General features: G+C 33.4%; 1 pseudogene; it reads left to right on the top strand.

Moving 5' to 3' along the window:
• Positions 1–17,700: 17,700 nt before the first annotated feature.
• LOC131643853 (uncharacterized) lies at positions 17,701–24,024 on the top strand (annotated as a pseudogene).
• Positions 24,025–24,261: the final 237 nt, after the last annotated feature.

Here is a 24,261-nt window from a genome sequence, read left to right as displayed (position 1 = left end):
TCAAGATACTCACCATCTCCTATATGTTTCTTCTTCTTGAATCAACTCACCAGTCAGCCATTGCCTTTCTTAGTGCTTAATTGAAGATAACACAGAACTATAATTGATGCATAGATCAAATCAGACCATGGACACTTCATACACATACTTAGCTCCCGACAGAGTATATGAATCTGTATTCAGGCTGTACATCCAATAAGTACTAAGTCTCCCATCAGAGCACCTATTAGTCACTCAGATAGAATTTTCTGCTCACACCAGGTCCTTCTAAATGATCTCTTCTTCATACATGAAAGCATTCTTCTTGAAAATGATGTTACAACATCTGTTATGACATCATTCAATTAGACTCTTTGGATTTCTCATTCAACATCTCCTGTATGACACTTGGAGAAAGACAAAGAAAGCACGACCAACATCATCAACTCAGCTACACATCAGTCATGATTAAGGGATAATATACGCCATATCTCAATAAACTTTTCTTCAGACTTCTCTTCTGGCTTTGAGATAATGGATGCCACAATCTGTACCCCATGAAGAGATTCCCTCAACAAGGTTTCTGGAACAGATTCACTTATGACATAACTCCTGAAAAAACCTCAGATTCCACACAGTAATCTGACTCCCTTGAATCATCACACAATATTCAAAACCATATTTCACTATGCACGATGCACAGTATTCAGTTTTCACCACTAACTGTTCTATGATTAAGAAAACAATTCACACATCTGGTTCCTTTGATCAACAGGACATACCAGATACAAGCTCATCTTTGGATTTTCACAGAGGTCTTGAAAAGAAAACCTGAATGAATCCTTTCACTTACACTGAGCTCTTCTTCCAACTCCCATAAGCTTATGCCTGAAATAAACTAACATTTGGGATGGAAGGTTCAATTGATTGTATTCTGACCAATCAACACAAAAGGCAGATGTCTCCTCTTCCAGATCAGGAGTAGGTTCCAAACAAATGTACTCACACTACATAAGTTCAGCACCAGAACATCTGTTCTTCAACTGGTAGCTGCAAACCAGTATGCCATCAGTTCCTTCTTCTTGGAACACACAATTCTTGACAATCTTGAAGATCATCAAACACCTTTGCAGATGAATATGAGGAACACTGATCATTTGAACCTCTTCAACCTCAATAACCATGCCTTTATGAGTGGACTTGAGAAAAGATCTCAAGTATCTTTGACACTTGTACTAAAGTTGAAAACAATCTGCTACAAATTCTGTTGAAAACCATATAACCCTAGAGATCTTCTTTCAAAGATAGGATTATGCATCAGATGTTATGCAGCAGAAAATAGCCATATATCAATAGAGATTACACAATGCTTACTCCCAGAACCAGTTGTAAGCATGACATCCAAGAATTGCAGCTGAACAATTCATCAATATGCTTGCTTCTTCTTCAAGCAACACAACAAGACCTAACCAATATTCTGACCAGAAAGAAACAGATAAGCACAAAGAATACCTTATCATTAACTTCACTCCCGCATGAAGGTTTTGACAATCTTCTTCTCTGTACCCTGCTATATGCTGAATAAAACACCCCAAATTCTTCACTCCCGCATGAATCATTTGGATATCAGTAACACCATCTTCCCTTGCCAAGAGAATACACCTGTTATGGTCAGTTTGGTCCAGTCTTCCACACATAGGTCCATCCTCCACTTCTAGGGACCATTCAATATGAACATGAATGTTCAAACAATCAACTACCTCCAACAACCAGAAAGTATCTCCCATGGATCTCATCCAGAAACAGACAGGATGCCTGCTCTGATACCAATTGAAATTCTGGTAAGACAGACTCAGAATGTCATACACAATGTCACGACATCTTTTCTGTCATCAGCTTAGCTGAGGCAGTACATACAGATCCCCCAATTTTTATTACTTCTAACATCCAGAAGTCTGGAAGTGTTGGGATCACATATCAGTTCAGTTAACATAAACAAATCTGCTTTGCAGAGATTCTGTGTTAGCACAGTCATTAAATCACACACTGATGTCATGCACGATGTTATGACATCCAAACTAAACTTACAAATAAACAATGCAGAAACATAAATAACACAGAGAAACAGTAACGAACACACAAAATTGTTCACCCAGTTCGGTCTAACCAACCTACTCTGGGGGCATACCAAGCCAGGGATGAAGTCCACTATTAGCAGTATCAATTCAGAGCTAAACTCCCAGTTTACAACTCCTCACTTAATCACTACCCAATGACCCCTTCTACCTAGGTTCTCCCTAGATATGGAATATCTCCATTCCACTCCCAATCATAGCAATGATGTCTAGCAGTCAGCAACTCAGCCACTGCATCGACAGCTTAATCACCAACAATTTAAATATACATAATGAAGTAGTTCCAAGAACACAATCTTCACTCATTGCTTCACAGCTTCTGAGTTAATATAATAAACCTCTTACCTACAGGCTTCGAGGCACAAATCAGTGACCATCCCACAACCTGGGTGGTTCACTTACACGACAAACCCTAATGACTACATTATGATCGTTAGGTTTACAAGGCTACAAAGATTCCTATATATAACCTGATCCTAGTTGGACTTGGGCTTAAAAACGCAGCACTTCATGCTGTTACAAATCAGCAGATTTCTTCTGCTACAAACAAGGCCTTTTGATCATAAGTTACCTAATTTATCTCCTAAATTAGTAACTGCTGAAACTTCAATCTTAGATTTGATTCTTCAATATTCTGACTTGATTCTTTGACCTTTAAGACTGCGCCACATAGGATTACATAATATCCACATAGAATATTCTGTATCTTTTAAAACCAAAACTGAATCTTCCTTCCTCAGTTCTGCAGACGCGATGTCATGGTTAATGTCATGACATTCCTTGTAACATTGTAACATCTTGTTTTAGTACCTGTTTTTGTTCTTTTAATATTCGCAAGAGTACACTATATTACATTCAGCTGCTATTATGTTTTAGCCAAGCATGGATGCCAATAAGACAATAATACAGAACAGAGCACACTAACAGATGACACTCCATCAGAATCAAAATCATTTGTCATTCTATCCTCTTCTTTCCAAGAATTTGAACGCATCTTTTCTTCTTCATCCAAGAGTTTTTCAGCTTCGAATAATCTGCGTTCCACCGGAGGTTTGTTTGACTTTGCCCCCTGGTGTGGGACTTGGTTGCTACTAGATTCTCCAGCTTCTCTTGGCCTGTACTCCTTCTGAGCCTTTTTTATTCTCTGATGCCTTCTCCACTGGCACCGAGACATAGGATTTTTTCCTTTATAATTTTCTAATCGATACGCCTCTCGATTTGGCCTTTGAAATTGTTTCCTATATGCCATTGCAGTTCTACCACCTTGGTCCCAACTTCGCCATTTGTTGGTTCTTGCATCAGCTTGCACCCACCTATCCCTTGGCGCATCTGCAGGGATTCTGAAAGTTACCCTTCGAGTTCTGGGGTGTGGGCTATCAGGCCTCTTTGTTGGAGTCCATATGTCGAAACCGTACAGGTTAGGACGCGACCCCTGAGTTTCTTGACTCATGTAGCAATACACACGTTCGAATGATCGTGCTAGCATTTCGTCATAGACTGCCCCACATCTTGGGCAGAGAGCAACTTCAGTGTTTTCCTTGTGGCATCTGACCAAAAATCCTACCAAGCTTTCCTCCATCTTTGGGTACAGTTGTAGTAGGGGATTTGGCTCTCTTCCTGGGTGTTCCCACCTTTCGCGTCGAACCCTTTCGAAGTTGGCTTTGACCCTTCGATTCAGCATGATCGAACACCTTGGACACATCCATTGCTTACCACCATTTCTCTCGTGGCAATTCCAGAGATATTCTTTGAGGCTTTCGGTTCTTGGAGGAACTTCGATGCCCCCATTTTGCCTCGTCAGCCATGTCTCTAGTTCGCCAAATTCAGACACTGGTCGTCTGGCGCTGACCATGTTAACCGCTGCTGGAGGAACTTCAGAGATCTGGATTTTCTGGAGTTTCATCCTGAGGTCTTCAGTGGCCTCACTGTTTTCTTCCTTCGATGCTTCAGTTATTTCTGTCTTGGAAGATTCTTCAACAACAGTGTTGAAGACTATTTCACCTTTTAGGCTTTCAGTAGCCTGCTTTCCATTGAACATTGCTTTAGTCTCCACAACTTCAACTTCAGAGGCCTCCACCATGTTGATATCTTCTACCTCGCAGAGGCTAGCGTCAGCAATGTTTAGGGGATTGGTATCGACCCTCATATGACTCTTGGTCTTGTCAGCAAACTTCAACCTTCCATCATTGAGAGCATTTTGAATTAGATCCCTGAAAAGAAAACATTGAGAAGTTTTATGGCCTAAAAACCCATGATATTTACAAAAACCTCTTTTCTTCCGTTGTTCCAACGGAGGAATTTTTGAATTTGGAGGTAGTATCATTTGGCCATATTTTACCAATAAATCAAATATTTCATCACACTTGGTAATGTCGAATGTATAAGTTTTCTTAGGGAACCTATCATTCTTATCGTTTTCTACTGGGTTTTTTCCATTGGCAGGATTTAGCAATTTGCAGGCGTAAGGTGGCGCTTCTTTCAATTCAGCTAAGTCTATTTCGACTTCTTCAGGGCTATACGAGTCATTGAAAGACTCATCATCAGCGTCCTCGGCTTCGACGTACGCTACTCTCTCTTTCTTATAACTTTTATTCGCCCTAACTTTTTCTGCCTTCAGTCGTTCGACTTGTCGAACCCTGTCTGCTAATTGGGCCATGTCCCTAAGGTATTGGGTATCTAGTTTCTTTCTTATTGAATAATCTAGACCACCTGCAGCCATTTCAACAAGTTCATGCTCTGGGACTGTTGTAAAACACCTTGATTTCAACAAACGGAACCTATTTAAATAATCATCAATTGTTTTTGTAAATTTTCTTTTAACACTGGCCAATTCTTTCAAACTTATCTTAGTTTGACCCATGTAGAATTGCTCATGGAAAAGCCTTTCCAAGTATGCCCATGCATCTATCGAATTTGGTGGCAAAGTAGTAAACCAAATGAAGGCATTTTTTGTCAGCGAACTAGGGAAATATTTGATCCTTAAATCCTCGTTTCCCGCTAAGTCTCCTGCTTCTGTCAAATATATAGCAATATGTTCCACCGTTGACTCATTAGTTTCGCCTGAAAATTTTGTAAATTTGGGTACCTTAGTGCCCCTAGGCAATTCTGTCTGCATGATATAATCTGATATAGGGGATGTATATTTTGGACGTCTAAGTCCAGTACTAAGGCCATTATTGGCCATAACCCTTTCTATCATGGCAGTTAAGTTATTTTCTGTAGCCAGATTTTCTCTTCTGACTCTTTGAACAACCTCATCTGGGTGTTCGTTCCTACCCACAATCCTTAATCTGGATCGTTCCTCCTCCGTTTCTTGTCGAACGGGGACGGCTCTTTGATTTGAAGCTTCTAAGTTAATTATTGGAGTTCCTTCGAACATCTCTGTTCTTCGTGAGGGGCCTACATCCCTAGTGGCTGTCCTAGATGACGGAACTATGTGTTGTACACGTTCTAAGCTGGGCCTCTCTTCTTGATTCGAAGGCTGTTTGTCTTTCCTTTTAGGTGGTGTTATTCCCATGAATTCTGCCATTCGATTCATTTGAGATGATATCTTTTGGAAAGTCTCCATGTTTTCTCTATTTGTAGTAGTAACATTTGCCATTAGTGGGCTTAAAACTGAAGTCAATTCTCTGGCCAAAACCCCTACCATATCATGGTTGCTTGCATCCATTTCTTGTCGAAATGCTGCTTGGTTATTTGTGGTAAAGTGAGGCACCAGGGTAGAAAAACCAGTGTTATGTGCACTTCGACCCACTGAACTAACATTCGGTGAAAATGTCGCATTGTTAGTTGGGGCATATATAGATCCTGCCCCTCGTACGCCTGTTCCATATGGGTATGGCATTCCATATGAACTATTTGATCTCCATTCGAAAGCAGAATTCGTGCCTTGACCAGGCAAATTATTTGCAGCATTTGTCGAGGCAAACAATACGTCCTCTGCGCTTGTGGATGAGGGTGCGGTTGTCGACACTGAAACTGGAATAGTCCCTGAAAGCCCTGTATTATTTTCAGGCAAAGCCTGGGAATTATCTGCAGGTCTCGATCCATTTGGACCCGTTGCATCTCGTGTTCCTTGAGTAGAAGTCGAATTTGCCGCTCCTGATCCTGAACCTTGTGGGGGATCTTGATCACCCCCTACACTGGCCGTAACGACCATTTTCCTGTTGTACCTTCGTTTGGGAATCGGTTGTGCACTGTTCTTTAATTTACCGTTCCTAAGGTTCATACAAGATCTTGATATTGTCTAGACAAAAATAAAGCAATTGATTAAAACAATCTGCTTGACACTGTCCCACCGGGTGTGCCAATTTGTTTACGGTGATTTCCGGTAAACAACCGCTAGTCTTCCAAACTATAATAAATATGATTTGGTTACTCGCAGGATCGACTAGATTGATCCTAGGACACATAGTCAAGAAGATTGTCATCAACGGTCATTCGAACCATATTCATTATTTGTCTTCTTCAATAAGCGTTGTTCGATTAAAGAACAAATAGTCTTGACAATCACTTTGTTATATATAAATGTGACTTCAGCGAAAAGATAAGTAACATAACATAGAAAATTAAAAGGACTATTGAAACGTAAAGAATCTTAAACTGCAGAAATGTTAAAGACTTTGAAAGTAAATAACATGAAAGTAATTCGAAAGTAAATGACATTAAATTAAAGATACAGAAATGTAAATGGCAAGAAGTAAACGAAATGCAGTAATTCTGGAAGATATTTAAAAACAAAAGATAATACACATGTATTAAAATGGTGATGTCATACGTACATTTTCTCAGCGAACTCTTTCTCTTAACGCTTGATACTTGAGTAAATATGTGAGTGATTTGTACAAAATGAACACACAGAATCCTAACATTAAGACTCCTATTTATACTAGTTTCGACCTTAACGGTCCTATACTAATCTGCTGCCACGTTTCTCATAAGAACTTCTAGCGATGCCATCTGTTACTTGGACAGTTACGAAACCGTCTTCGAATTTCAAATCTTCCCGCCTGAGTCTGTCTTCGACGCGTGGCAGTGTATTAAACAAACACTACGAAAAAAACACACGCTAAGTAGTAATACTTGAATATATTTATAAATTTGTCTAAGTCCCCGAAGACACATACTTTTCACTAGCTTTCAGTATTCATTATCTTCATAGCGAACTTAGAAATCTTTACTCTCGAAGCATGACCATCAGTAGCCATTCTTTTATTTTTAAGGGATGGCCATCAGTAACCATCTTTCCTTCGATTTTCTACTTCTTCGAAGGATAAATACTACAAAACGAAATCTTCAGCTAACACTATCTTACTTTAATTTCTTTCTCGCTTCAAATACTTTTTAGGACAGACCCATATATACACTCCATATGTCTTAGAACATTCTAATCGAAATCGATATAGATAATTTATTAGTTGATGTCATCGATTTGACGTTAACCTTTCATAAATATCTTTACTTTTAAACTCCATAAATATATTAAAGCTCTTTTTATTAGGCCAAGTTTGGTGTCGAGATAAAATTCAAACAATACTTTTCATATATTTGAAACTAGAATGGTACTAAATATTCTATGTAGTTCAAATAATCAAACAAAACAGAGTAGAGAAAAGTAAAACTCATATGGATATATAAAACAAAAGAAAAGACAATGACAAAAGTGATAAAGATAGAGATAGGAGAGAAGAGAAAAGATTGGGTGGGTAGACAAAATCAGACTCACATACATTTGTGTATCGTATTAATCTGATAGATTCCAATGTCCTTAATTTCTGTGGCAGTCTGTTAGGAGAATGTAGTTTCAAATTAGAACACGACACCATCGAACCACCGTTCTTTTTCCACAATAATAATTTAACAAATATTAATGAGATAAATTTCTGTTTAGTTTGTTGTTATTCTGTTGCTTTTGCATATATTTTATGTATCATTGGTGTTAAACTAAACCACTGTCACATCTCACCTAACTTATTCAAAAACATCGATTATTACAATAATCAAAGGGAATAAAGTCAATATATGCTTTATTATGTTTAACTAATATTTTATGTTCATATACATCCCCTTCTCGTGGGGGAAAGGATTTTATTTATTTCTCTATTTTTTTTTTTAAATTAGAAAACTTGTGTACATATATACATCCCCTTATAGATATTTCAGTTTACTTAATTTATATAAAAAAAATGTACACATGACAAGAAAGATTGTTCTTCGTCCTAAAGCATAATCTAATACAAGCTTTTTTTGGTAAGAAAGTTGGCCATGAAAGTAAATGAATAAATTTGAAACGATAAAGAATTAAATGAAGTTCACCCAAAATTCAGTTTGTCAATACCCAAACGATAGTTGGATATATATAAAATACTGAGTGTATGAGTGTATGAGAATGTGAAAATGAATAACAACCTTCATTATTTAAAAAAGAATGGTCAAGATTAAATTTTTGTTTTTATTAAATTATGTGTTATTATTCGAAAGAGAAATCATTATTCAAATTTTTAAAATATCTTTTAATCTCAACTATTAAATATATTAATTTAACAGTTTTATTAAATTCTCACATTTTCATATAACTTACTCATTCTCATTTGATATTATATATATATATATATATATATATATATATATATATATATATATACACACACACACAACGTCCCCCTGTAATATTAGCGATATTTTATTTTAGCCTTTGGTAAAAAAAATTTGTAATCCCCTTGCAATTTCCAAATTCCTTCAAGTACCCCCTGACTATCACATTGCAGCAAAGATTCTCTCTTGCTGTCTATGTGGCAGTCCACGTGGTATTTTTTTTTAATTTTTAAATCCACGTGAAATTTTTTATTGAAAATAATCCACGTGGATTTATAAAATAAAAGAAAATACCACGTAGGCAGCTAGAGAGAATATTTGCTGCAATATGACAGTCAGAGGAGGTGCTTGAAGGAATCTGAAAATTGCAAGGGAGGATTACAAAAAAAAAACTTTACTAGAGGTTAAAATTAAATCTCGCTAATATTATTAGGGGGTGTTATATGTGTGTGTGTGTCTATATATATATATATATATATATATATATATATATATATATATATATATATATATATATATATATATATATATATATATATATATATATATATATATATATATATATATATATATATATTAAGGAATCAATAATCAACTTATTGACAAAGGAGTGTGAACTATTATGTATGGAACCTGGTGAAACTGTGGAATCCATGCAGGCTCGTTTTCTCCACTTAATCAACAAGGTATTGATAAATCTCTTTCTAACAAAAATTATACTAACAAAATTTTAAGATCAATTTGCATGGAATGAATTTCAAAAGTAACTTTATATATGTTTCAACCTTATTCGGAAAACTGACTGAATATGAAAATGAATTAAGAAGCCTTGCTGCAAGCGAAGTAAATTCCAACAAGAAAGAGAAAGTGAAAGAAGATAAGTGGGACATCTCCTTGAAAGCCTCATTGTCCATGGCAAGGAAAGTAGAGAAAGATGATGAAAGTTCTGATGAAGATTCTTTCAAAGAGGAAGAAATGAGATTATTTGTCAAGTTCTACAATCAATATATAAAGAAACAATGGATCAAACACTATGACAAGAATTTTCTCAACTTTAAGAATTCTCATCCATATAAGAAAAAAGAAAATAATAAGAAAGAAAATTTTACATGCTATGAATGAGGAAAATATGGTAATTAGCGTACAACATATTTGATCCTTAACAAACATAACAACAAGAAAGATGAAGACTCCTACAAGATTAAGGATAATCGTACCAAAGGTCGGAGAGCTTATTTCTCTTGGGAAGACGAATACAAGATCTCTTATTTATCTTCTACTTCGAGCTCAAAGGTATATAATTCTGATTATGATTTTAAACCTTCGTTTAATCAATTGTCAAAACCTATTAGATAAATGCATGTGGACGTCTTATGCACCTTTAAGAAAATCTATCATCAAAGAAAACTTATTTTAAAACTTGAAAGAGATATTTTTTATCTTAATAGTACCATAGAATCCTTAAAGGAAGTCCATGCATCTCTCATAAGCATGATGTTATATGTTTTAGATACTTTAGTTGAAAGAAAAGTTAAAATGGAATGTGTCACTTGTCCGACTTTGAATATTGAAAATGAAAAGCTAAAAGGACAATCAACACATGTTGTTTCACTATCTAATGTTGTTTATGCTTCTTCAGCTGATAAAGGAAACACTTTTACGAAAAATCACCAATTCTCTAGATAATATAGAAGTCATGTTTCATTTAAAGTTGTGGATCTATGTGCTTGATGGTACTGTTAAGGTGATCAAAAGTGGTGGAATTTATTGATATCAAAGTTGTGTTGGAGAAGTGATTTAAAGCACAAGAGGGGGTGAAGTGTGGTATCTAACATTCAGTATTACTTTATTGGTTTTCTTAAATATACTTAAAATTGTGTTAGTAGTTTCTTAAAGATAGAGTAAATAGCAGCAAAAATAGAGACGGTATGTAAATAACAAAAATTAAAGAGGATAAGGGTTAGAGATATTACACTAGAGATTTATCCAACTTCGGTCAAACGTTGGCCCACTCCTATCCCAAGAGATCTTCTTGAGATTTTGACTATAAACTTTTGAGCTTTTACAAGTTATGCCTATAAACCTTAATACAATCTAGCCTTGAGATTTTACAAGCTTATGCCCAACCAAAAATAGCTTTTACCCAGGCTAAGCTAACAATCCGTTTAGAGATTTTCCAAGCTTATCTCAATAACCAAATTAAAACATAACTTTTTCCGACAAAGTTCTAGAAACCAAAATATGGATTTTATGACTGGTTTATCTCACCAACCAGACTCAATTTCCCAAAAGTATCGCACTCTTGAGAATTAAAATATCAACATGACCAATACAATTTCTTCCTCACAAGTAATGTTTCACTCAAAAGCATCAAGGCAACTTATATGAAAGAAAAATCATTTTTAGAGAGAGAAAATAGAGAGATAAATTCCAAAGAAAATAGGCTTAAATGCACTTTTAGCCCCCCTATATTGACATTTCTAAATTTTTAGTCCCCAAACTAAAAATCCAACTATTAGGTCCCCCAATATCAAATAATGTGAATTTTTTATGGTCCCATGTCATTTGGAAGATTTTTCAATGACATGGCACCTTAAGATTTGTCCAGTCACCTGCCACATCATTAAAATTAATTAATTAATTAGTTTTAATTTTACATACTATTTTAATTCAAATAAGAATTTTAAAATGGCTTTTAAGAAACCCAAAAAAAATATGAACCCTAGTTCCTCTTTTGAAACTAGACACTGTAATTTTTGTGGGATGCCCCCAATGTAATTGCTTGCTACCACCATTGCAATCTTCAACAAATTATGTGAATAACCATCATTTTTTGCTCGTGAATGACCTTCTTCTTTTACCTACAAATCATTACTGCAACTTGTGGAGGCATCTGCGAGGCCCCTGCGATCTTGTGTTTTGCAGCACCATTGCTATGCTTTGTGGAAGAAAACTCAGAGTGATGATGTGGATGGATCTCATTTTCATCCATGTCATCTGAGGACGTAACACACTCAATGTTATTCAAATCCATCAAAACCCTTCTTCCCACCTCTCAAAGAGAAAAATACCCAATTATCAAAATCGAAAATTTAACAAATTTTAATATCTGGGTATTTCCCCTTTTCAACTTCCTTCCCCAAATTCTCTCAATTTTCCAATTTCTACCAAGAAAATTATTTTTTTCAAGGAAAATTGTGACAAGAAAATGAAAGAGGAATGAAAAAAAATGAGGAGAAGGAAGATGGGGATGGAGATGGATAGAGAAATGGGAGGAATTGGAAAAACCAAACTCTGTTTTGGTGAAGAACATGTTCTTTTCTTCTTGGCTCTCTCTTCAGTTTACCCGGTTTGGTTTTAGCCATGGTTTTTGCCAAATTGTAGGATTCAAGTGTTTGTGTTATTGTTGTATAACAAAGCAGTTTCAAGTTGTTTAATGAAAATTGATTTCTTAATTTGGGTTCTCTAATGAAAGTTGATTTCTTAATTCTTCTTCTTTTGATTAATCTGTCAAAAGAAATTGAAGATTTCAAGTTGTTTGAGATATTGAGAAACTAGTTATAAAAATTAGGGTATATGAGTGTTGTTTTTATGTAAATAATTTTTCTGGATTTTGTTCTTGGGGGAAGAGGAAAGAAACGAGGTCTAGATGAACTTCTTGGGGAAGATGAAACAAGGAAATATTAGTTATATCAATTGGTATTATTAATTGATTTATGTTATTTTTAAATTCAAATTAATGTTATTGGAAAAATAGCCAAGGAAGTATAATGTTTTTGGAAAATAAAATATTTTTATAAATTAAAAATGCATTTCTAAATAATTATAATGATGTGGCAAGTGACTGGACTAATTATGAAGTGCCATTTCAATAAAAAGGCTGTTAAGTGATAAGGGACCTTCAAAAACTCACCTTATTTAAAAACGGGGGACCTGATAGTTGGCTTTTTTAGTTTGGGAACTAAAAAGTTAAATATGTCAATATAGGGGATTAAAAGTGCATTTAAGCCAAGAAAATATAAAGCGTCGGAAAATGTTGTGTAATAAAGAGGAGGCGACCCTCCTTTATATAAGAGAAGGAAAATAAAAAAATAAAAAAAAGGAAAAGATCCATGGGAAAAATTAAAGATTCAATCAATTGGATTAAGGCTCAATCGATTGGATGATTAAATTTAATCAATTGCCTCTTCCTAATATGAAAATATTTGATTTATAGCTATTACAAGTCCTTAAAATGTTGTCCTAACTATTTGGTTAATCATTTAGGCCTTCTCCAATTGATTGGCTTAATGCTCCAATCAATTGGCTAGGTCAAAAAAAATTCCAATTGATTGGCTTAAGTCCCCAGTCGATTGGGTAGTTCAAAAAACCTCTTAAAAGAGAGTAGACAGTTTCTTAATCACTTAGCTCGGCCTTGAAAACATTTTTATGATATGAAAACGATTAAATAAGACTTTTAAATCTGTGTGTATGTTTGTGTGTGTGTGTGAGAGAGAGAGAGAGAGAGAGTTTTCTTAGTACTTAGTTGTTACTTTCTTACTTTTACAAAACTCTGGTCACTCAGACAGACACGACCTGACAAGCTTTCACACTTTCTTTCATAACTCCAAGGCTTCAAGATTATTTTCCAAATACTTCGATTATGTATGAACTTCAATGGAATCTTGAGTCTATTTTCTTGATGAGGCTTGAGATGTTTTTTCCAATTGGGTCACCATCATCAAAGATTTTAAATTTATTGCCACCGATTTCAACAACCATTGACGTTGTCGTCATCAAAACTTCAAAAAGGATCTTTTACATGATTATCAATTTTATATCTACGAACACATATATCCACATTCTCCCACTTTTTAATGATGATACCGCGTCTATTAGGAGGTGGTAAAAGTGACAAACAAATATATATTTCAAGTGGTTAAATTCTCCTCAATTAAGTAGAGAGAATACTCTACTCTCCTTGAGAGTATAATTCTCCCTCTTGGAACAATAAAAAAGGAGGAAATAAAAGCATATAGATCAATTTGAAAATAAAACATATAGGCATATTAATACATGCATGGTTTGTTTAAAATTCTTAGGTCAGTTCTTATGAAAAAGAAGTTTTCCTTAAGAAGAGGTATAGAAAAAATATGTCCAAGTTGATTAGGTGAAGTTACAAATTCAAGTACGCGTTACCCTTTTTCAACATGAAGTGGTGCCTAACTTCAATGTGTTTAGACCTAAAGTGAAGAATATGATGTTTTGTGAGATTTACGGCACTAGTGTTGTCGCATCTTATTGGTTGGAAGTAAACCTAAAACTTCATTTTTTTTTCCTTGTATAAGGGTGCTCGTGAGCTTAACCTTCTAAACGCTCATAAGAATTAGTGAATACTCTAAGATCAATTATTGGGGAGAGAAGTAGGTCATTTCATTTATACCGAACCTCTATAAATTCTGGTATCATCTCTTTTCCTTTATCTCGTTAATTTCTACATATTTTCTTTTCATTGTTTTTCCGCTACTATATTCTAACTTTTTCTTGGAAATATTTTTTAACTCTGATTTAGAAAATATTTTTTTTTTAAACCAATGTTTTTCAAAACCCCACAATTCACCCCACCCTCTCTCTTGTATATGGAGTCACATGTTCAACAAGTGACATCAGAGTCTAACTTTTGTTCAAAGACTAATTGTCTCGTGAGGAATATAACTTCCAACACTATTTATAACATGAGATCTTTCCTAAACACACCTTCACCATTTAATGGTGATAGGTTTTAACTATGAAAATCTAGATTTAAAATATTCATTTAAAGTTATGATTTTGAATTGTGGGGAAAGTAATCAACGGTCCATTTATCCCTACCCACTACATAAATGTAGAAGTGGTAGAAAAACTTGATTTCCTTTGGACCATAGAGGAAAAGAGAAAGTTTGAAATTAACTTCAAAATTAAGAACTATTTAGTTATGTAGCTAAATGATAATTGATTCCTTTATGTTCTTAATTGCAAATCTGCCGAGGAAATGTGGGGCACTCTTGAGATGATACATGAAGTCTCTCTAAGTATCAGACAAGAGTGAATGAACACACTAGGCGAAAAAAATTTATAAATCCTAGAAATAATTTTAGAACATTTGTTGCTAACAAATATCTAAGAATTAATAATTGGATTCAAAAATTTGATCAAATCCTTAAACCAAGAGATGAGAGTGTTTATGATTTTTGGGAAAAATCAAAAAAGGAGGAAATTATATAGAAGTTGAACGAATTATTTCAACTAATTAAATATGAAGGAAAAAGCTCAAAGCTTGGATCCTAAAAAACTTTATCAAACTCCTACAAGGTAACTCCTGTGGTTTCCTTTGAAAGAACAATCTCAGGAGTTGAACAATCTTCAGAAAATTCAACATCAAATGAAGAAACTTCATCTGTAAGAGGAAGTGAAGAACATGAAACCTCGTCTAGTGAAATATTCTAGAGAAAGATAGAGAATAATGTATATGTAAATGATCAAGAGTCAATCTCAAGGAGAACCTTCGAAGAATCTTTGTTCGCTTCTCAAAAGTGTCACATGCAAGTATACATGTTTTGATTGCAGCAAGTAATAAATATAACAGTATCGTACCTACATAGAGTGTTTACTACTTAGATGTGACTTTTGTATAAATTCTATTCTTTCAATTTAAGCATGAGTAGGGAAAATAATAGTATGAGTTGAGTTGAATTCAGTTTCCACATAGAACAAGTACCAAAAGTGTAGATAGAGAAATAGTATAATTGTATTAAGCGGGAGTGAGTTAAGCTTTGATCTATTAATATCTTTGGTGTAGTTATGTGTTAATGTTATGTGGTTTTTGACAGGCAAGGTCATAAGGATCTAGTGTTGTATCTCTACATCGTTCAAAATCATGCATAAAAGGGCAAGGAAAACAAATCTCTAAGCTCCACTTATAACCCTAATAAACGTCTGTTAAATGTCCTGATTTTCCTTGATGGTTGCATTTTCTTATCTCTAAGTAAACCAGGTCAAGTGAATATCTTTATCCTACTCTTTCAACTATTTTTTCTCGTGAAATACACTTGTTGTTGGATCTCTCACAACAACAAGCTGTTACTATTTATGAGTTGATCAATCAAAGGAACAATTTTTTAATCAATTAAACACATGGAAAAGCAAGCACTATCCACACAACATTGATGGGGTCTGTTTATAGAGTCTAAAATTAAACTGCAAGTACACAGCCTATCGAAGTAATATATAAGATTATCGAAGCAAAGAGACCAAGCCGTCAATCTATCAACTTTATTGCTACGGTGCTTATCTAAGGCAGATGAGAATATGTGATATGAGTGCAGTGCAAGAAAATAAATAGATATTAAAAGAGCAGATAAAAACAACAAGTTCGAATGTAATTCACGTATATCAGACAACGTTCCAGTTACGTATGGATAGAATTAATTGTGGGACAATATTTTCTACTATAGAAAGGAACACGGGAACTTTTCGCTTTCGCGTACTAAGAACCGAGTTTAATATTTAAGTCTACCCGTTCATTTATCACATATGAACAGTGCACATTGCGTTAAAGTAATTCACGTATATCAGAAAACGTTCCAGTTACGTATGGATAGAATAACTTATGGGACAATATATTCTACTTATAGAAAGGAACAATTTAACATGAACTTTTCACTTTCGCGTACTAAGAACCGAGTTTAATCTTTAAGTCTACCCGTTCATTTATCACGTATGAACAATGCGCATTGCATTAAAGTAATAAACTTATTTTTAAGAAATCGATTACTTGTCTTAGTAAAAAAGTTGTTTTAACTTGAAAAATTTAACTTAAAGAGATTCTTGGCTTTTGGCCAAGAATCAGATTTCAAACCCATAAACGCGTCCGAAAATAGTTTCAAAATCGTTTTCTAAAAATATGTCAAAGATCCTAATTAACCAAACAAACGCTTTCGCCCTTTTTGTTTGGTTAAGAACTAATCAAGTTTTATCTTAAGAATGAACGACTTTCGATCTTACCCATGAACATTTAAACACAGCAAAATTGAATTAAAGGTTAAAACATCCCCAATAGTATTTCTATTGATATAACATTCGGAACACGATCGTGACAACGATCCTTACATAGAATGGTTTTCTAATTTTTCTCTTCGCTCCCTTTATTTCCTATTTCCTTATTATTCTAATTATTAGTTATTTATCCCAATAATAATAATAATAATAGTAGCTTATATTATCTATTATTAGTATTCCTTTATGATTATTTTATTATTCTAATTATACCTCCACAATTAGTTAACCCCTTTAACTCACAATCTACCCTCGCATTAGTGCCCTTAGCCTCATCACAATCAATTCAAATTATTACAATTATAACACAAATGATTGGATATTTAAATGGGGTGTTAAAATTATGATTTGAACTTACAAGGAATTTAAGGATTCACCACTATCTTATGCACTCTTTAAGTGGATCACTCATTCAACTTCCTGATTTCATTTGAGGTAATTGTTATCTTGAAGTTTAATCCAGAGTTTTGAGCCAAAATGATGCGATGAAGATGAATCAGAGGTAATTGATTCTATGTAATGTTGTGTGTGTCTCAATAACTCATTTAATATTCCAAAGATACATTTATCATTACTCTCTCTCATTGATTCAATTTCCACTACATGATTCTTTGTTATTTCATGCTAGCACTACCGCCAATAAAAAAAAATCACTTTTATAAATTGCCGCCAATCACTTTTATACAATTGCCGCCAAATTATTTTTCTGAGATTGTAGTACTATATAATAGAAAGGTTTACTCTTCCAATTTAACAACATCTCTCATGCTTTTTCAATATAAACTCAAAAACTTCTCTAAATTTTTACAGCTTCTAAAGTCCAACAACCTCTCTCATGCTTTTTCAATATAAACTCAAAAACTTCTCCAAACTTTTACAGCTTTTGAAGTTGACATTGAGTTTTTTTAAAAGTAATAACATGTATTTCATTCATGATGTAGTTTTTGACATTGAAAACATAGCAGAAAATACAGTTTCAGAAGTGCAACATGATCAAAATGAAGAAGTGGTTGACGAGGAAGACGTCGACACACTAACCAACGAAGGTACTACCATTTCAATCTTTTTTTAGCTTGTTTATTATAATGTGTTGTTGATGGTGATATTAATAATGTGTTGTTGTTTGCTTCATGTGTAACTTTATGTTTTAGTGCTAAAATTTAAATTAACTTTTCTTTAGTTAGAAACATCCATGTATAAGCATGTGTTACGTGGAAGCTTGTGTTACAATGGAAGCTTTTAGTTAAATTAATTTCTTTTTTTCTTTTTGCATGTGCTAAAACAACAATTATTTTTTTAATATGCAGTGGAAAATATTTTGCAATTTCTCAAATATTGAAAAATGAAAATCATGGCGGTAAACTCAAACGCGGGATTGTTTTAAATTTGGCTTTATTTTATTCAGTCTCTATACAAGTCATTTATCGGATTTAGAAGCAAATACGTGAAACCGGCAATATTTGCCATTAAAAAACAAAAAATTGTGGTCGCAAAAGAATTGAGATAGATATTGAAAAGGTGTGCGATGTTGCGTTAAATAAGCGAAGTACTTATAGAGCTCTAGGACGTGCCTTAGGTGTTAATAAGAATAGATTGTTGAATTACAAAAAAAGAAGGGATCTTGCGTCGACATTCAAGTGGATTAAGACCGTAGTTGAAGGAAGATAACATGAAGTGTCGTCTTAGATATTGTCTTTCCATGCTTGAGGAAAGTAGCATTCCTCATGATCCAATGTTTAAGTCCATGTATAATATTGTCCATATAGATGAGAAATGGTTCTACATGTCACAAAAAACCAAAAACTATTATCTTTTAGCAAATGAGGATGATCCATACCGTACGTGCAAAAACAAAAACTACATTACTAAAGTTATGTTTTTAGTCACTACAAAAAAAAAACACAAATTTTCCAGGTGAAACCCACCCCGCAAATGCAATTATCACCCTGCAACGCAACAATTGCGAGGTGGTGTATTCATCCTGCAAAAACGTTAGTCGCAACTTTTTGCAAGAGGAAATACACCCCTCAACTTTTCCAGGTGGTTTCCACCCGCAACGTTGCCAGGTTATATGCACCCGCAAACACGCTTTCCAAGATTTGCAGGAATGTGAAACAGGTTGTTCAAAGCAGGTGACACAGTTGGTTCAGAGCAGGCGTGCAATATGTTCAGGGACTTGCGGGGTAAAATTCACCTACCAAAGTTTGAATATTTAAAAATTTGTAGGGTGAAATTCACCTGGCAAATATTTCATTTCTTATAAAAAAAATAAAAAATTGTTTTAATATAATAATAATAATATTATGTTTTTATAAAATATAATAATACTTTGATTTAAAAAATAATAATAATATTCTGTTTTTAAATAATAATAAATAATAATATTTCGTTTCTTATAAAAAATTTGTTTTTGATATAATAATAATTTGATTTAAAAAAATAATAATATGTTGTTTTTACAAATAATATTATGTTTTTAAAAAATAAAAATAATATTTCATTTCTATAAAAAATAATAATATTCTGTTTTAATAATTCATTTTTGTCAAAAACAAAAAAAAATTAAACCTAAAGAAATTATTATTAACAAAACTAAAAACATAAATTATTGTTAATGGTTCCTAAAATTTTTACCAATTCTAAAAACATACATTCTATCCAACTAACAAAACAACAACATATATTCCATCATTTAAACAAATCAATACACAATACCATAAAAAATTTATCTCAAATTTTTAATATATTATACTCAAATTTAACCATCACTATTTTTATCATACAAATTTCACTAATAAAGACATAATCTAAACACTTCATACAATCAAATATCAAATAACAAAAAATTAATTTCATATGTATACCTTAGAAAAGATGGCTTTGATGAAAAAATTGAAAGAAAATCCAAATCCAACAAAATATTTAAGTATGAAATTTTTGTTTGTGTTAAAAATAGAAGATATAGTGTTTGTGGAGAAAATATTTTTCTGGAAATGAAAGAAATGTGAGAGAGATAAGATAAGTTGGGATGTGATGGAAGAAAATGAGAGAGAGATAAGATAGATTGGGATGTGAGGGAAGAAAATGAGAGAAAGATAAGATAGGTTGGGAGATGTGAGAAGTAAGGTGAAGTCTGTGATATTTATTAAACATTTGCGGGGTGCATTTTACCCCGCAACGTATGTGTCATAAAAGCTCATCTAACGTTCACCTGCACTCTGACCAAATCAGTAAAAACAACTTTTATTTTCCTCCCATTTTTTACAAAAATACTTGCGGGGTGAATATCACCTGGAAAAGTTTAATGGCGTTGGGACTTGCGAGGTGGAATGCACCCCGCAACCAATGTGTCATAAAAGAGCACTCAATGTTCACCTGCATTTTGACCAAATCAGTAAAAGCAACTTTTATTTTCCCTCATTTTTTTCAAAAATACTTGCGGGGGGTGAATATCACCTGGCAAAATTATTTTCAAAATTTTTGAATTTCTCTTCCACTATTGCGAGACAGAAAAACATATAATTTTTTTTATAAAAAATAACTGCATTGTGAGGTGTAAAGCACCCCGCAAGTGAGTTATTTAGCAAGGTGATTATCACCTAGAAAAATCACCTGGCTAATTTGATGTTTTCTTGTAGTGAGTTGCAGTGGCTAGACCTAGATTTGACGATGATGGTAAGGAAACATTTTCTAGAAAAATTGGCATGTGGCCTTTAGTTTATGAAGAGCAAGCAAGAAGGTCAAGTGTGAATAGACCATCTGGAACAATTGTCATAAAACCGATTACTTCTATAACTAAAGAAGTGAGCAAAATGTTCTTAATAAACAAGGTTTTACCGGCTATCAAAGAAAAGTGGCGATGTGAATGTGTAACGGAAACAATTTGCATACAACAAGATAATGCAACGTGTCATGTAGTTATAGATGACAATGAATTTCGTATAGCGGCTTCTGAAGGTGGGTTTGACATTCGTTTGACGTGTCAACCGCCTAACTCTCTTGATTTTATTGTTTTAGATTTGGGTTTTTTAGTGCTATTCAGTCATTGCAGCAGATGGAAGTGGCGAAAAATGTGACTGAACTTATTCAAGTTGTGCAAAATGCTTTTGAAAATTTTTCGAGTAAAGATTCGAATAAAATTTTTCTCACACTTCAATCATGCATGATTGAGATCATGAAGGCCAAAGGATCTAATCATTACAAGATTCCTCATATGAAGAAAAATTATATTCGTAATCGAGACAAACTACCTAATCAACTAAAATGTGATTCAGAATTAGTCCAAGCAACTTTTGAATACTTACACAATCAGGGGCGGATTCACATTGGGGAGAGTGGGGGCTCATGACCCCACAAAGCAATTTTTTTTAATAATTAGTATTAATTATTTGTTCAGCCCCCATATAACTCCAACAAACCCACTAATGTGTACTATGTAACTACCCAATACTACTTTAACTCTTCAAATTCTTTTCTTAATTATTACCATTTACTATTTCTATTTTTTTTAATTGTTTTAACTTTTCAAATTCAATTACAATCTCCACTCATTCTCTCTCTTAACTTTATTCACATTCTCTCACAATTCTTACATTTTACTCTCATATTTTGACATAACACTTTTTTTTGTTTCTTCCTCTTCCATTATTTCATTCAAGAGTTCAAGTTCAACATCAATTTAGTTTTGTGAGTCTGTGACTTTGTCTAATTGAGTCATTTGCAACCGATATATAGAGGTATGTTTTTTCTTTAATAAATTTATTTTTGTCATTTATTTATGTTTAACATAACATTGTAAAATAATAGAAATAGTTTTTTTTATTAGGTGTTTATTATAAGAAGAACAATAAAGAGTATTTGAATTAAGATAAATGTATGTTCTTTTTCACTTTTTGATATAAATTTCTATATTTTTTAGTGTGCTAGAAATGGAGAGATATTTTAAAAGGAAATTTACATCAGAGTCTCAAGAAAATGTTGAAAGTAGAAAGTTATCAACACCTTTAAGGTTAATTATTGGTGGGGAAAAGAGATTTTTAGAAGTTTATTTGAACAATCTTCCAGCTGATCCAGGAGAGAGGAAACAAATTTCATGTTATCATCCAAATGACCGAGATTACATTCTAAGAGCTTATTGCAAAAAGGACCTTGTCAACCAAGAGAGCATGATTTTCCAAAAAGAAAAATTGGACCTCTTTTTAGGAAGTTTAATCCTGATTGGTTTTTAGAATTTGGAAATTGGTTAGAATATAGTGTCTCAAAAGATGTTGTATTTTGTTTATGTTGTTATCTCATGAGATCCGATATTGGAGAACAAAAAAGTAGTGATGCTTTTTCGATTGACGGTTTTTCAAATTGGAAGAAAAAGGAAAGGTTGGATATACATGTTGGAAATTTTAACAGTGCTCACAATCAAGCTTGGAGAAGTTGTGAGGCCTTAATGAATCAAAAACAACATATTGAAGTTGCTATCAGTAAACAATCAAACTTAATGAAAAGAGAATATAGGATTCATTTGACTTCAGTAATTGATTGTATTCGATACCTATTGAAGCAAGGATTGGCATTTCGTGGACACCAGGAGTCAATTAATTCAAAAAATAAAGGTAATTTTCTTGAGCTTATTCATTTAGTTTCAATATATGATAAAGAGTTTGATATGATTCTAAAAAATGCTCGTGGGAATCTTAAATTAATGTCACCTTCAATTCAAAAGAACATTGTGATAGTTGCAGCTTGTGAGACCACAAAAGTTATTATTGATAGTGTTAGAGATGATTTCTTTTCCATTTTAATTGATGAATCTCGAGATACATCAACTAAGGAACAAATGTCTGTTGTTTTGCGTTATGTTGATAAAAAAGGAAGTGTCATTGAGCGGTTTCTTGGTCTTGTTCATGTTGCAAATACAAGTGTTGTATCTTTAAAATTAGTATTGGAGTCATTGTTTGCAACACATAATTTAAGTTTGTCAAAAGTGCGTGGACAAGGTTACGATGGGGCTAGTAATATGCAAGGTGAATTTAATGGAAAGTTTGATCTTGAAAGAAAATAGCTCTGCATTCTATGTTCATTGTTTTACTTACCAACTTCAATTAGCACTTGTTGTTGTTGCCAAGAAGCAAGTTGATGTTGGTTGTTTTTTTAGTTTGGTTAACAATGTATCTACATTGTTGGAGGTTCATGTAAACGTCAAGAGATTCTTAGAGAAAGTCAAATGCTTAAAGTTCAAGAAGCTTTATTGAATGGTGAAATTTCTAGTGGTTCTGGATTTAATCAAGAAGCTACATTGAAACGTGTCGGAGATACAAGATGGGGCTCACATTATGGTATATTACTTAGCTTGATCTCTTTGTTTACTTCAGTAATTGATGTCCTCGAATTTGTTGAGGAAAATGGCTCATCATCAGATCAACAAATTGAAGCTTGTCATTTATTGAAAAGTATACAGTCTTTTGAATTTATTTTTAACTTGCACTTGATGAAAAAGATATTTGGAATTACTAATGATTTATCTCAAGCATTGCAAAGAAGTGATCAGGATATTGTAAATGTTATATCATTAGTTAGAGTTTGCAAAGGCAGGTTACAAAGTAAGAGAGATAATGGTTGGCATACTTTACTAAATGAAGTATCATTATTTTGTGAGAAGCAAAATATTAGCATTCCAAATATGGATGATGCACTCATTACACAAGGAAAATTGAAGCGTAAAGCTCAAAAAATTTCAAATCTACATCGTTTTCAAGTTGAGTTATTTTATGAAGTGATTGATAGACAACTTCAAGAGTTTAACAATAGATTTACCGAGGTGAACACTGAGTTGCTTCTTTGTGTAGCAAGCTTAAATCCAAGAGATTCATTTTTTGCATTTGATAAGGAGAAGTTGATTCATTTGGCTAAGTTTTATCCATCAAAATTTTCTCATGTGGAGCTTATTGTGCTTGATAGTCAACTTGAGACTTTTATCATAGATCTTCGGTCTGATGATAAATTTTCAAAGTTAAATGGAATCACTGAACTTTCTGAAATGTTGGTGAAAACTAAAAAGCATATTGTGTATCCAATGATATACTTACTTCTGAGGTTAGCTTTGATTTTACCTGTGGCAACTGCAACTGTTGAAAGATCTTTCTCTGCCATGAGTTTTGTGAAGAATGGTTTACGCAATCGTATGGGAGATGAGTGGTTGAATGATTGTTTAGTTACATATATAGAGAGAGTGACATATTTGATGAAGTAGACAATGAAAAAATCATTGGAACATTTTCAAAATATTAAAACTCGTAGAGGACAATTGTAAGCTTTTTTGTATTTTAACTTTTTTTTGTCGTTATATTATGTATTTTGGAACAATTTCTCCCTTTGATTTCCAAGCATTTAGTAGGAAGAATCTACAAAAATCTTCAGCATATTATGAAATTCTTTATTCAATTCTTCCTTCTCAAATCCAAAATCTAACCCATCTTCTAGAAATTTA

This window comes from Vicia villosa, linkage group LG1 (assembly GCF_029867415.1).
Source record: "Vicia villosa cultivar HV-30 ecotype Madison, WI linkage group LG1, Vvil1.0, whole genome shotgun sequence".
NCBI lineage: Eukaryota > Viridiplantae > Streptophyta > Magnoliopsida > Fabales > Fabaceae > Vicia > Vicia villosa.
Note: the sequence above shows the minus strand (reverse complement) of the source record. Positions and strands in the feature narration are given on the sequence as shown.